This window comes from Symphodus melops, assembly GCF_947650265.1.
Source record: "Symphodus melops genome assembly, chromosome: 2".
NCBI lineage: Eukaryota > Metazoa > Chordata > Actinopteri > Labriformes > Labridae > Symphodus > Symphodus melops.
In genome coordinates, this window is record NC_136692.1 from 12,206,457 (window position 1) to 12,220,936 (window position 14,480).

Below are 14,480 nucleotides of genomic sequence, written 5' to 3' on the forward strand. Positions count from 1 at the left end.
GTTGTTGTATGTTTGATGACATGGAAGATAAATAAAATCAAATATCTTTAAATAAATAAAAAAAAGCAAACAATGAAGGTCCCTATACATGCATTCTCCCTTATGGCCAGCAGGGGAGGGATCTCCACTTCTTGTATAAAGAAAAGTCACATGTTATATCAGTTGGGGCATGGATACCTGTGATTGACAGTTGCTACACAGGCTGTTTTCCAAACAGGACAGAACTCTCCATGAGTGCTGTGCAAATATGGTAAAAACAAAAACAAAAAAACAAACAAACAACAACACGTGTGCAGTAAAACTGATTACATGTCTTAATTTATTCCCAATTATTTCCCTTTTGCTCAAATTAACCCGGTACAAGTGAACAAGTTGACACCAATAGGACGTAAAACAAATGATGCATGACTAAGGGGCCCCGGAGAAATAATAACAGCCAACAAAATGAAACCTGATATTGTTTTCATTGCTGTTTTTTTTAGCTTCCATGTTACTCTCCTGAGCTTCAGTCTCATGATTCATTGGGATTCTGGACGCGGTGTCCTCAACCACTAGATGAGACAATCTTCAAAACCAATCAACCCCCAAGAACCAAAAGTAAAAAAAAAAAAGACAGAGGAAAGAATCTGCAAACTAGTTAGCTTTGTGACTCAGTACTATGTACCTGGAAGCAGTCTTAGTACACCCAGCTTTTACTGTATGTTATGATTAAAGACAATTGAAGTTATTGATGAAACCTTTTCCTTTAAAAAAAAGTAAGAAAGAGTTTGTTGTTAAAAAATTGTGTGTGTTGGTGAGTGGAGTCATTTTTACTTTATTTTTGCCAACTATATTTTTTGTGTCTCAGTGTGTCACTGTTTGTGTAGAGAGTTTGGCAATGGATCATTATTCAGACAATAATTATGCAGTTACAAAAAATAGACCATAGCATTCTAACACATTGTATTTGTCTGAGAATTTGCATTTAGGTGGTCATCAGTCCCTGTTAATGTGAAAAGTCATCCAGAAGATGTATAGAACTGAAATAAGAAACGTGGAGTTATAAGGTTACATTTTAAAATCCCTCGGACATTTGCGTCAGCTGTCTGTAATGTGCTTGAATGAGAAAAACAAAGACACTCAGATGTTTCAGATCAAAGTCTTGGTCCTTGTGTGTGAAGGTTCTTTTATTGCGTGTGTCTGAAGTGTGAGTTCAGCTGAGTGCAGGCAGGCCGTGCTGCTCAGATAGATTTTGTTGGTTGGTTGCATCCAGGAGTATGTTTATGTGACGCTTGGTTAGAGCTGACATGGTCCTACCAGAGTGAAAATCAATGAATAAGATAGTACAGTTGCTCCGAAGAAACAGGACAGTGGCCATGCCAGCCAAGTGAGGTGCTTGTACCCCTCCACCATATAAAGGGTCCTTTGGTACCATAAAAAGGTTCTATATAAATTCAACCTATTATTGTGTGCTCAAATAAAGGCTGTAAATGGATATACCATATGAGTACAAATGGAAGACTTTTTCCCCCTTGGATGAGATAAAAGTGTGATTGTCTTATATTTGGGGTCTATAGACCTTTAAATGGCAATAAACATTCATGACAGTAGATGTTCCACCTATCTGTTAAGTCAGTGTATCGCTCATGACTGAGGCCAACCTTCACTCACAGCTGCAGAGCCAGGGAAAAAACGGTGATCATCTTGAACACTAAAGTAGGCCAAGTTAACCGACAACAAATCTGGAGTTATGATGTCGGTTTTAAGATGATGATTATCAGTGGGTAGTTGTATCTGTGAAAGATGTTGCAGCTGTTTTAAATGCTTGATCTGCATATGTAGGTAATCAGTAAAGCTGACATTCTACCAGATATGTGGTCGCTCCGTCTTCGCTCAATTACAGCAGCAGAGCTACTTAACGTATGTGCTTCCTCTGGTTCTGCTGGTTCTCAGCTCCAGCAGTTCGAAGCCCTTTGCACAACATTTCAATTTACCAAAAAAAAAAAAACGTTCAAGCATAGTGGGAAGTTAGACACCATAACAACATTAAAACATCTAGTTTATTTTCAGGACACTCCGGTTTTTATACAGTTTTATACCCCTTTATGACATTTTCTTGCACTGTCACGAGTGAATCTGTAAAATTACAGCAGGAATTCCTCTCTTTTGGCACTCCAGCTGTCCGGCTGTGCTCTCCTTGCTGCGCACTGACAACGCAGCATGTGGGTGTGGATGGAAGAGGGTGCAAGGATCTGTTAACAGACCAGAGCGGAGACGTAATGCACATCCATCTGGTCGAAGTTCTGGGTAAGAGCATGCTTTTAAAGAAATGTTATGCGACATTCTGAATAATGACGTAGCAAAATCCAATATACCCTTCGTCAATATAATGTGAAGTACAAACTTCTTAAGACGATATTGAAGTTAAACTCCTTTTGGATTTGTTGATCTCTGGTGTGTGTTCACATTGACCTCTTTTATCTTGTTTAGGTTTTGATTATCAACCTCTCCCTTCACAACATTTAGCCCTGCCATGATGTGGGAGAAGTGCTGAGTCCCCGTAATCTCAGGGGAGTCGTGTCCAGAGCAGTGGCATAGCCATGGGTGTGACAGGGTGTACCGGTGCCACCCAAAGTAGCAGCTGTCACACCAAAAAAAAAATCAGAAGCAGAATAATGTTTTTTTTTATTTCATTTTTTTAAGCCCTGCACTCACCTGGCTGATCCACTCCACATGGCGGAAAATGTGTTATTCAACAAGCCTAACGACAGCACCCAAATCCACCCGTTATTCATCAATATTAAACATTACAACAACACAGTAGTAGAAAAAAACCCTTGCATGCCGCCAGTGATTTAGGCAGAAATGGGAAAACAGGGGGTGCAAAAAAAAATACAGGAGGTGCAAATGTTTTTCAGTGTCACGCATGGCAGAGCGGAGGTTATGTGCTCGCTAACACACTGGTTTTGAAGAAAACTGAATAAGTCTCTAAATGGTGCATTCTGTTCAATAAGATGCATTGTTACACATTTTAGTTCTCCCAACCTTGATAATGTTAATTTACTGTACAGCCCCTGCCCTGACACACCCCTTCATCATTTGACTGTAACTAACTTGGTTCATGTTGTCTAACCCCTTTGTAGTTGGCCCACTACTTATATCTGTACTTTCTTTAAAATACAAACAACAAACAAAAAAACAATAAATTCATAATATTACATGTGTCATCCAGTAATAATAGATCCCTAGAATTTGATAAGTCAATCATCTGTCAGCATATTCGAATGTGGAGCTAAACACTGCAGTTCGTTGATTGGTTGAAAGAATCGTCACTTCCCGCGTTACGTCGGTAAACAAAACTCCGCCGTGTTTAAACCATTGACTGTAACACAGCTGATTATTTATGTGTGTATTTCTCCTCGCCGCTCACAGCCTTCTCTGAAACAAAGCTTGATTGAGTTCTTGTAATAAACAGTCACATGCCAATGACAAAGTGGATGAACTGCTGGATGTCTTCCAGCGTTGGTATTGTTTATGTAGCGTTTTTCTCCTTTGCTGAATTTATTAGTTAGCGGTTAGCGGTTAGCTGTTAGCGGTTAGATGCTATCATATGACACTATTTACATAGCGGCTATTGTCATCCGGCTGACACGCCGTCTACCAAATAAGGCACAGGTGGCTGTAGAAACGTATACGGGATCGGGTTTAAGCTTTTCAGTACGGGTATTCGGGAAACATATTCTTTGCCAGAATTAGAATGTAGCCTAATCAGATATTTAGCGCACCGTACAGAAACCCGTGTAATAAGCACGTCTATTAAACGTAGATATTTGCACGGCCTAGGTCAAGCTGTGCAATAATTTCAAGGCCGTGTTTTTTTTAAATAGGCTGTGCAAAAAGCGGTTTCGCGGCAGGCTACCTAAATCTATGCATGCTGCTGTCAAAGGTCAAGGTCCTGCAGCTAGAGCTAAAAACACTTCCAGCAGGTCTGTTTGTGCCCCAGCGCGCAGCAGAGGGAAGATCTCCTGTATTAACACTTATGTATATGTAATTGATACGATTTTTTTATTATTATTATTATTAATTTAAAAGAAAACAATAGAAAACTGAAACATAGCTGATGACACTCTCATTACACAATCAGATTTTATATGAACACTTTGGAGCCTCCCTTAAACCGCTCCAATAACATGTTGTTTTCTTATTTTGAACTTCTGTGATAATATTAGTGTTATACCAACAATCCACAAACTTGCTACAATGTTGAGGTCAGAGACAATGTTTTTTTCTGCCATCTCTAACGTTTGTTGACTACTAAAGTCTCTGGAGTGGTCTGAACAGACACTTACCATGTGATGTTTGGGAACTGTAGCAGATTTAGAATCACTGAAGTGAAAACAAAGACAAATCTGTCTTCTCGCCCTAACAGATAACAAACAGCAGAAATTATGTATTTTGTCTTGTTGCATTATGTGGTCCAGGTATTTCCTAGATAGGGAATGGTTGATTGTTACTGTATGTATAAATACAACATCATTGTTCAGGATGTAGCTGTTAATAACAGTTCACTGTCAAGTAAAAAAAAAAGAGTCTTATGCCACTTAATGCAAAAGTGATTGACTTTGTAATCTATCAGCAGCTGATTGGATAGGTCCACACCACACATCTACCAAACTTAATAAATGAATGGAATGTTCTGGTCTTTGTTCAATAGAATACATCCTTGCATAATAACAGTTACCATACACTATGCCTATGTTACTTTCTGGTATCAGTAAGCCTGTGAATGTTGACTTATATCCGCCATCTCTCTGCTCATACAAAAGTTGCACCAGGTTTGTGGGAACTGGAATTAACCTTGTTTTATCCGTTTTACTAAAAGAAGCTTGCTGTTTCTGATCCAGTATAAGAGACTCCCTCAGACCGCCAGGGGATTGCTTTTTTTCTATCTGTTGTTGGTGTGCTGAGTGGCCATCAGTAGATGTAAGATGCTCCACAGCCAAAGTCAGTGAGGTGCGTGAACAATACTGTTTGTTAAAAAGTAATCGCCATATGAACACCAGAGCCCAGGGCTTTGCCAGGCGATTCCCAAAAGGAGTTAAAGTCTTTCCACTCCATGCAGAAAAGTTGATGGTGTACATGCTGTGGAATCTGTTACACTGAATCAGCCAACCAGGGCATCAATGCAGCGAGCAATAATTCAGATAAGCAATACAGGATATCGCACAGAACCCAGAGGGTAGTTGGGAGATAGCAAATAAAACCAGTTTGTGAGATGCATTTGTATATACTATTGTCTGTTTACGGAGACTTATAAAAATGCGATGTCAGAACATTTCATGTTTGTTTTGGATTGCATTGTGGCCTAAATGATTTCAATCTTTTGATTTCCAGAAGTCTAGATTTCTGTAACATTCCAATAGTCACAATTTGTAAAAATAAAATAAACTAAAAAGTTTTCTCCTCTTAAAATACATTTGTTCATTGTTTCTTAGGGGTACCTGGTTGTAACGCTTCATTACCTCCAGACAGTGGTTGCAGCACATCTTAAAGCTGCTTGCTCACCACCATTGATTAAAAAAAAAGAAGAAAGCTTGAGCACTAGTGGCTGTGACACAGGTGTTTCTGTTTTACCAGCATCCATACACACCACACTGTAATCTTTTCCTTTCATCTTAGTCCAACCCACCAGGTTTCATGGAGAGAGAGTGCGGGAGAAAAGTAACTAGGAAATACATTTTACCAGATACGAGATGTCCTTTCCTCTGAGCGGCACATGAAGCAACGTCCTTTTGTGATGAAAGCGTCAGATGATCAGCCTTCAGCTGTCAGTCAGCTTTATCAGTTGTTGTTTTTTTCTGCACAAATGTGTGCTGTATAAATTCTAATGAAATATAAAGAGTAAAAAGTTTCTGTATGTAACCTGAATACAAACACCTGTTCGTTTATCTTGTAAACTGTCCTGCTCAGAACCAGGCTGATCATGTTCACTTACTCTGTGATTTATTATCCAAGTATTTACTTATTAATTGTATTTTAAGAATCTGATTGTAAAGTCTATTTTTTATAAACGCATATATTTTTCTGATGTCACAAGAATACTTGAAATTGTTGATTTACGTTTTGGGGAAATAAAGAAATCACCAAAAATCATCTTCCTCACTCATGCTCAGCCTTATGAAACTTTGTTCACAAAAAAAAAAAAAACAACAACAAAAAAACAGTTGCGTATCGACCAGGTAAAAACGCTGAGACTTCTGCAGCTGTCTGGAGTGTATGGTGGGCACGCCGTTTTCCCTTGGGTTTGAAACTTGGGGACTGATATGGCCTAGTGACAGATTTTCCACACTGACCTTGTTGAATGAGTTTTTGGGAAGAGGCTTTAGTGACATGCTGCCTTGGCTGTATAAGTGGGTATTGCTAGCATGATCTTTGGCTTTGGTTCCCAGACTAACTGCCGTCGTTTTTTTTGTTTTTTTTTTACATTTTTGTTCCATCCAAACTCAAAGCTGTACATGTGCAAATGTCTGTTCACTACAAGTGAATTTCTGCAGACCTCACATTGAAAAGAGAGATACTGTACAAGTGCACTGACTTCTCAAAGAGAATAAAAGAAGTCTTGATGGTTATTTAAATGAATAAATGGCTGTATTAAAAAGAGTGGATGGTTATTTTTAGACCTTTTCATTATTAAGAGGCATATTCAGACCATCCAATCTTTCCCTTCGATGGAGGAATGATGGCGTCTGAATGTGGAATTAGTCCCTGCCTCCACAGCGTCTTTGTAAGATTTTTTACTTTTAATGACTGCACTAATTAAGAAGTCCTCCTCGAGTCTTGGACAAATCAGGGAACGCAGTGATGGATGGGTTTAAAGATGAATAAAGAAAGGGAATCAAGGCAGAGAGAGGAGGGGAGACGCTCAAGGCCTGCCCCTGTAGGAGATAGTGGTCTTCTCTTTGTTTCACTTCACAGCAGGGTTCCCTTTAAGCAGAGGTCCAGGCAGTGACACTTTCTCTAATGAGGGAGCAAAACAGCTTTTGGTCATGCTGGGAAGCCATTAATAGTGTTAACTGGGCTAGCTGGAGGAGAATACATATCATGTCTCTCTTTATTTTCTCTTTGCAGAAGTCATTCACACACACATTTATACTGTGCATACCTCAACTACCAGATTGGAACTCTCTCTTCATAAAATATATGATATTTAATGCACAGAGGAACAGATGTGTGGTCATTCCTTCACCTTGATTTGACAAGATCAAAAACTGTCGTGGGAAAGGATCAGCAGACAGAAGCTGGCAGAATTACAATCTGTTAAATGCAGCTGCTGAGTCTAATTAGGATGGATACTTAAGGTCATTACGTCTTCATTGTCAGTCATTATGATTTCCTATAGGCCATAATCACACAATTCATTTAAGTGAGAGTTGGAACCACCATTTGTAAATGAGATGTACAGTAGTTGGAATTACATCCTTAGCTGTTTTCCAAAGTCAAAGAAACACAGAAAAAAATAATTCAAATATTCAAGTATTTTTATATTATGCAAAACATATACAATTATTTTGTAAACAATTATAACCATTTTAATCTGTTTTTATAATATTCTGCTTTCTTATCTTTACACCTCCTAAAAGTAACACCTGATGTGATATTTTATTTTCTCACTGATTAATCTGTAAGTATTCATTTCCCTGAGAGCTTTGTTTTGTCACGTCTGTTAGATAATGTGTGCTGCTTATGTTCCTTATGTCTGCTTTGTGTTTTGTTGGTTACTTACCTTGTGTCTCATTTCAGATTTTCCGATGTCTTTCAATGCCTCCTGTGTCTGTGATTACCTGACGTGTTCCACCTGTCTCATTATTGGCCCCTCCCTGTAGGTATGTAGTGTCTGTGTTCCCTCCTTCTGTGCCAGTTCGTTTTGTCCTCGATTCAGCGTTTCAGCATTATTTTTCCTCTTATAGCTTCCTACAGTTTTGACCCGTTTTCTGGATTATTTTTCTCGCCTCTCGCCTTCTGTTTTTGGATACCTCTGCCTGTTCTGATTGATCTCCAGTGTACCGACTGATTAACTAATCAAGATTAGTTACTTGATGAGAGCACAGAGCAGATGTGATGTCATGATAGACAGCTCTGTTAGCGTTTCTTATACTGAGTTGTAGAGTAGATAAGTAACTGTGAGAGAAAACGTAACAACGAAGGACACATCGGACAAGTTGCTCACAGATCAAACCCTCAACCTTCCACTTAAAAGACGGTAACTCGAACAATTGTGCCATAGCTGCCTGTAGAACTCAGCAGCTCAGCCAACCAGATTTCTTCTGTACTTTGCTCCAAATGCCACTGCTATATGGCAGCACCGCTAACAACGATAGTTAGACATTTGTATTGTACAATGGAAGGAGACTTAGATATGTCATCCATCTTTGTATACAGAAAGGCCCACCAACAACAGGCACATTAACCATGATGACCAGATTCATCAGAAAAGCCTTGATGAGGCTTTTCATGAATGGAAAGACAGTTTACATTGAACAGGCTTACCCTGGCAGCCCTTACCATGTTACTTGGTCAGATTAATGCAACAAATGATGCTTAAAATATTGCATCATAAGATCCTTAAAGTCTTTTATACCAAGAATTTCTGTTGAGGTGCAATAGGAGGAAACAGAAACCTACTGGTTCAAACATCAAGCGCATTGACTAGTGTTTTGGACCTGGTACAGACACACTACTAACGTTAGCCAATCATTGTAGAACTAAAATGTACTTTCACTTTTTTTTTGCACAAAGAAAATATGAAAGTAAAAAGGAGGAAAAGCTTCAAATCAAATCTTATTCCATAAAGAAAATTATGAACTTTTGAGCCACCACAATAAGCATCATATCAACTTAAACCCATTCTACTTTAAGTGTCATGTAAGCCTGCAGGCAGTTACCAAGGGGACGGAACAGCTACTAAACATCTTCAGTATTCAATTAAAGGTCATTGAAGGAAACTGACTGACACAGCCAAAGTAGCCAGAGAAAAAAGGTCACACATCTGCTTAAAGAGATGTTAACAAAGGAAACTCACGCCTCGCACCCCTGCCAGGCTTACAGTCTGCACACAGTCGCATACAAGAGCATTTCTCGAGGGGACAGAGCGTATGGGGCTGCCAAATCCAAAGTCACCTTTTCTCAACTTGGCCGCATCTGACGAGTTACAGTCTTTTGTAAGAAGACTTTCTCAAAAAAAAAAACATTTAATACCATGTAGCCGCTAAAGTGTCTTCTGCTTATTAATCTGTCATGCTCAAGCTCAAGGAAGAATGGCTTTCTTGACACTTTTTCCCCCCACGAGACATGATTCTGACTCTGCTTGAGGTTTCCATCTGTTAAAAGGGCATTTTTTCGTTGCCAATGCTTCTTTGCTTAAAGTTCTATATGCCCATTGTGGTAACATTTGTGATGAATGACACTGAAGAAATAAACATTTGTTAATTGGTTGAACATCAGGGTGTCATAGAGCTCACTTCAAATCAATGTTTAACCCAACAGTGATCTTAATAGAAATATTTGTCTGTAGGTCTTGTCATTTGGCGCTAAAGCCGAACAAGTCATAAAACAGTCCCTTTTTAATTTATTTGAAGCTTTTTCTCTTTTACATGAAACAATGATTACATTGACCACAGCTTTACTTGTCATATTCTTTACACCTCTGTCCTCTAAATCGTGTGAATGTTAATGCTGCAAATCCCCTTATAATAAATAGTCAGCAACAAAATCCCTGGATATAACAGGGACTTAGATTCTTGTCACATTTAGCTGAAAGCAGTGCTGAAAAACATGAGCTCAGACTGGAAAATTTACTTCAAGAATGGTAACAATGAATACCACTAATCAACTACGTAAATATTTTTGGTCACGATTTTTTACTTAATTTTTAAATGTTATTTATTGAATTGAATTTATTATGATTTACCTCTTGTGCCAGCTGTGTCTTTATTTCACCTTTAGACAGTTAAGCAACTTCAATACTATAAGACAGTATGAAGTTCATCATTAAATATGATATATGCTCTCTGAATACACACTAATCACATACATATGGATTAAGTTGAACGGGAATAAAAATGTGTGATGTCCTGCCTAATAGCATATTAAGGGTTTAATGTCATAAAACTTGGCTGTTATCTATTCTATGGCCACTCCAGAAAAGTAAGTGTCTCAACATTAAATAATGAAAGAAGGCATAATAGAGTTGAAAGCTTAATCTGTTAGTTAAAGGAAAAACAGAGGATTTATATATTGTAATACAAGTACAATTACTGCTTTGTTTCATACCCCATGTTGTTTTGTATCGGTTATGTTAGTTAATTTGGTTGTTATGGTAACTTGTGTTGCTACCGGAACTACGTAAGCACGTTTTCTGCGGAAGTAGTGAGTTCTGTTTGATGCATTTCGTATGTCGCTCGCTGGCTCTGGTGTGGACTTAAGAAGTCGTCTGCACCGGAGTTAGAGCGACCACAGAACTGTACACCTGCTGTTCTTAAGTAAAGAAGATAAGTGTAATCTTCCTCGTCAGAGTCATCCTTCTCCTGCACATAGCTACAAATCCACGTAGCCTCCTCTTTGCTAGCCGAAGCTAACAATGTGAACTAAAGTTTTACAGAAGAAAGTTTGCTTTAATGATCAAACACAGGCTTACCACTTAATATTGAAGATTGCCATCTTCCATCACTGCAACACCAGTTGCTGCAATAACTGGTCTCCTATCTGGCAAAGTAGGGACATCCAAAACATCAAATTGGGAGTGCCTTTAGACCGCCTACAAACCATTCCAAACCGGAGTCGAGGAGGACATTGTGGCATCTGCATTGCAGTCGAAGAAGCCGGCAACCTTGCCGTGTCCTTAATGTCTGATGATATATTTAGGTCTTTTTATGATTTAATTGAGTAGATATCTTACATATTGCTCCTTTAAGGGATAATTCCCCCCTGAAAAGCATGTATTGATTTAGTTTCAAATACAGTATATCATCCCAAATTGAATATTCCTCCTTAACATCGAAACAGCTTGTTTATTTGGCAAGGACTTCACTTCACACATAGATGGTACCATTCAGTGCATGTACTGTGAAGATAACATATGGGTTTAATGAACTGTGTTGTACAGGACATATGTCTTATCTACCTTGGGAAGGTAGCTCCTCCTTTTTTCCATGTGGCTATGGTCAGGATTTAATATCCCACTGTGAACAGTGGCACTCTGAAGGTCAGTGTGTTGTTCTTCAATTTGTCTGTGTACCTGTTTATGTATGACTTCATTTATAAATGATGCTATAAATGATGCTTTTTGGACATCAACGTCTCTATATTCATTTTTTTTTTAAATAAATTGACTATTTAGTTCAGAAACTATAGCTTTGAATTATTTCATTTCTCCGACTTTCAAATTTCAATAAATTAATAAATCTCCACAGTGAAACTCTAAATATCGTGCAACTCATGAGAATTTTTTAAAGGCTGTTTCAGCAGCCTACTGTTAATACCCTTGTCTGATACCTCTCATGCAGCAGGGTTAACAGGCATATAATATAAATATATGGAAATAATCAAGCTCCTCTCTGATGGTCTGGTCTGCTTTTTGGGGTTTTATAAAAGGTATCAGCAATAATTTTAGTTAGTTTTATAGCTGTCTAAAATCTCCTCTGTGCATTAAAATTGCCGTAACATGCAGCTCTCTTGATTTAATAAAGTCGTGTGAGATAGAAATGATCACATCCCTTTCCTCATTTATAGCATTAGATTAGCAATGATGTCAAAGGGAAAAGTACACTTTCAATCAAATGAGTTATACAGGAAATTCAAGTCATTTCAATAAAAAGGCCAAGTAGTAGCTACATGTATTTTAATGTGATTGTTAACTACATATTATAGCTTATTATTTTGCCACACTGTGAGCTCATTATTGTTTATATCCGAGATCCAAACTGAAATGGTACATTGATATAGAACTTCTGCATCTTCTTAAACAAACCATATAAAAGGTAATAAGATAAATGAACAATAAGTGGATGCGACAATCTACGATAATTTTTATCATGTCAATGTTGCTTTATCTTGACTAAGTTATTGTGGAGGACACAATTTCTTGAACACAGGAAAGTATAGGCTTCCAAGTTGAGTGTAAGTGAATCATTTTGAATCTGACTAATGCGATTTCCTACACACATCCCATCGCTTTCGAGAGGCCATATGTCATGTGTTATGTGATAAACTTTCACAATCATGTCCTGTTTTGAAATAGTTACAGACTCCTACATTTCCTATCCTTTAGTATTTATCACCTCTGTGATTGTATCCCTTAAGATATTACTTGCGTTATATCAGTGTCACCTTCCAGATTTGTAGTGAGCTTCTTTCTGTTTCATTATAGGTGTCGTCAGTTTTTCCAGTTGTTAATGGTAATGATTTCTGCCCCACCTTTCTTCTCTTTATGTCATGATCCCTATCATGGCAGGTCCTTCCTTTCCCGTTGTCCCGTTCCCGTTGTGTTGTTTGTATTCCCTGTGATCCTCATGTTTCTTTCCCCTGTTAGTCTGTGTGGCTGTAGGCGTGGCTACCTGGGTGCAGGCTGCACCAGGTGTATCTCATCGTCTCATCAACCCTGGCTGTATTTTAACCTGGATTTCCTCTGCCTCGGTGCCAGATCGTTGCGTCTTACCAGTGTGGTAGTTGAGTTTTTTGGATCACGGCCCTTTCGTATTTCCATCTAGCTTGGTTAAGCTGGGTACTAACTCCTCTGTGCTTCCCCACTTCAGATCGTCGTTTTATTGGATTCGTGTTTGTACTTCACTACCTGCTCAATGCCTGCTGAGAATTCTCAGGAGGAACTTCACCACGGCATTGGAGACTCACATCACACTCGGACCGAGTGTTCACCTCACCATTGGGATCCCTGGATGCATCACCCCCTCTCCCTCACTGTCACTTAATTGTTTATTAAATTTGACACTTGCTTGAACCTGTTTTACAAGTGGTGCTTTTGGGTCCGATCCAGTCGGAGATTGTAACACTTTAGACACACAGAAAGGAGATACTTGCTTTTAACTGTTCCCATATTGGCCCTGCGTGTCCTGTGTATATTTAGAGCAACAGCTAAATACACACACCTCAAAAAAACCCCCGAAGTGCTAGCAAGATGCAGATACACATAAAGGGTAAGGGCAGTTTTCAAAGCAGAGGCATTGTGAAAGGGTTATCACAGCAGCAGGGACAACAACAACAGAATATTTTGAGGAGATAAGCTGATTGACCAAGCCTGCAATTATCCACATCTTTAAGGCCTTACATAATTTGCCTCCTTTATATATTCCTGACTGTCTTACATTTTATATCCCAGCTTGAACTCTCAGATCATCTTTTGCCTTTCTTGAAGAAGTTCTTTGAATATAGCAGAAGAACTGGTGAGGTAGCATTTTTTTTTTCTGGCAGCAAACAGTGGACAGCAAACTCCCTTGGAATTAAAAAAAATAAATAAATTAAGGACCTTTCTATTTAAAGACATCTTACGTCTTTTTGTGCCTTTATTATTAAAATTGGACAGAGGATGGCGTTTGAAAACATGGAGAGAGAGAGAGAGAGAGAGAGTGGGGAATGGCATGCAGGAAGGGGGCCACAGGACCCAGGCCGCCCCCTTGGAGGACTATAGCCTCCATACATGTGGCGCTCCCACTTCGCACTACTCTACAACAAAGTCCTATCTTTGTAAGTTGGCTTCTAATTAGCTTGAATCCTGTTATTTCATATTAGCCCATTGTTTGTTTTTATCAACCAGATTTTGTTTTATTTTGATTGTTTTTAGTTGCCATTTTTTTTATACAGTACATGTTTTATTTATTTTATTTGCAAAGCACTGTGGCCTGCCTGTTTCAATGAGAAGAGCTTTATAGAGCAAGTTATTCTTCGTGCAGCAACAAACTTGCCTGTACAAATAGCATTGCACAATAGCACAAGTAAATTCCATTTTCGACATCCATGTGGAAACTTACAAAACTAAATAAAAATAATTTCAGAAAAGTCGCGTGTGTTCAGAGAGAAAATGTTGGAGAGAGGGAGTATAGGGTGCCTATGGTGTGTTCTGTACTCTGAGCATCAGTTGCTGAAGCTGTTCATGTAATTTTACAACCCTTTATCAGACTGGCTGCATAACAGCTGCAATTTTATTTCAGACTGCAAGTTCATTAGTGAGCACTGTCAGACTGCCAGCATGAATAGCATGTGTCACATACTGTACTGTACGTCACATTCTGCATATTTTTACTGGCTTGCCTATTTTTACTGCAAGTTCCGCACATAGCTCTGCCAAAATAGAAAATAAATGTAGAGAGCCATATTGACCTTGTATGAACAATATTTTACAATACCTACATCAGTAGAATATATGACAGTTATGATAGTTACACGTCTGATGTTATTTTTAAAATAAAAGTCCAGTCTGGCATTTATGTGCC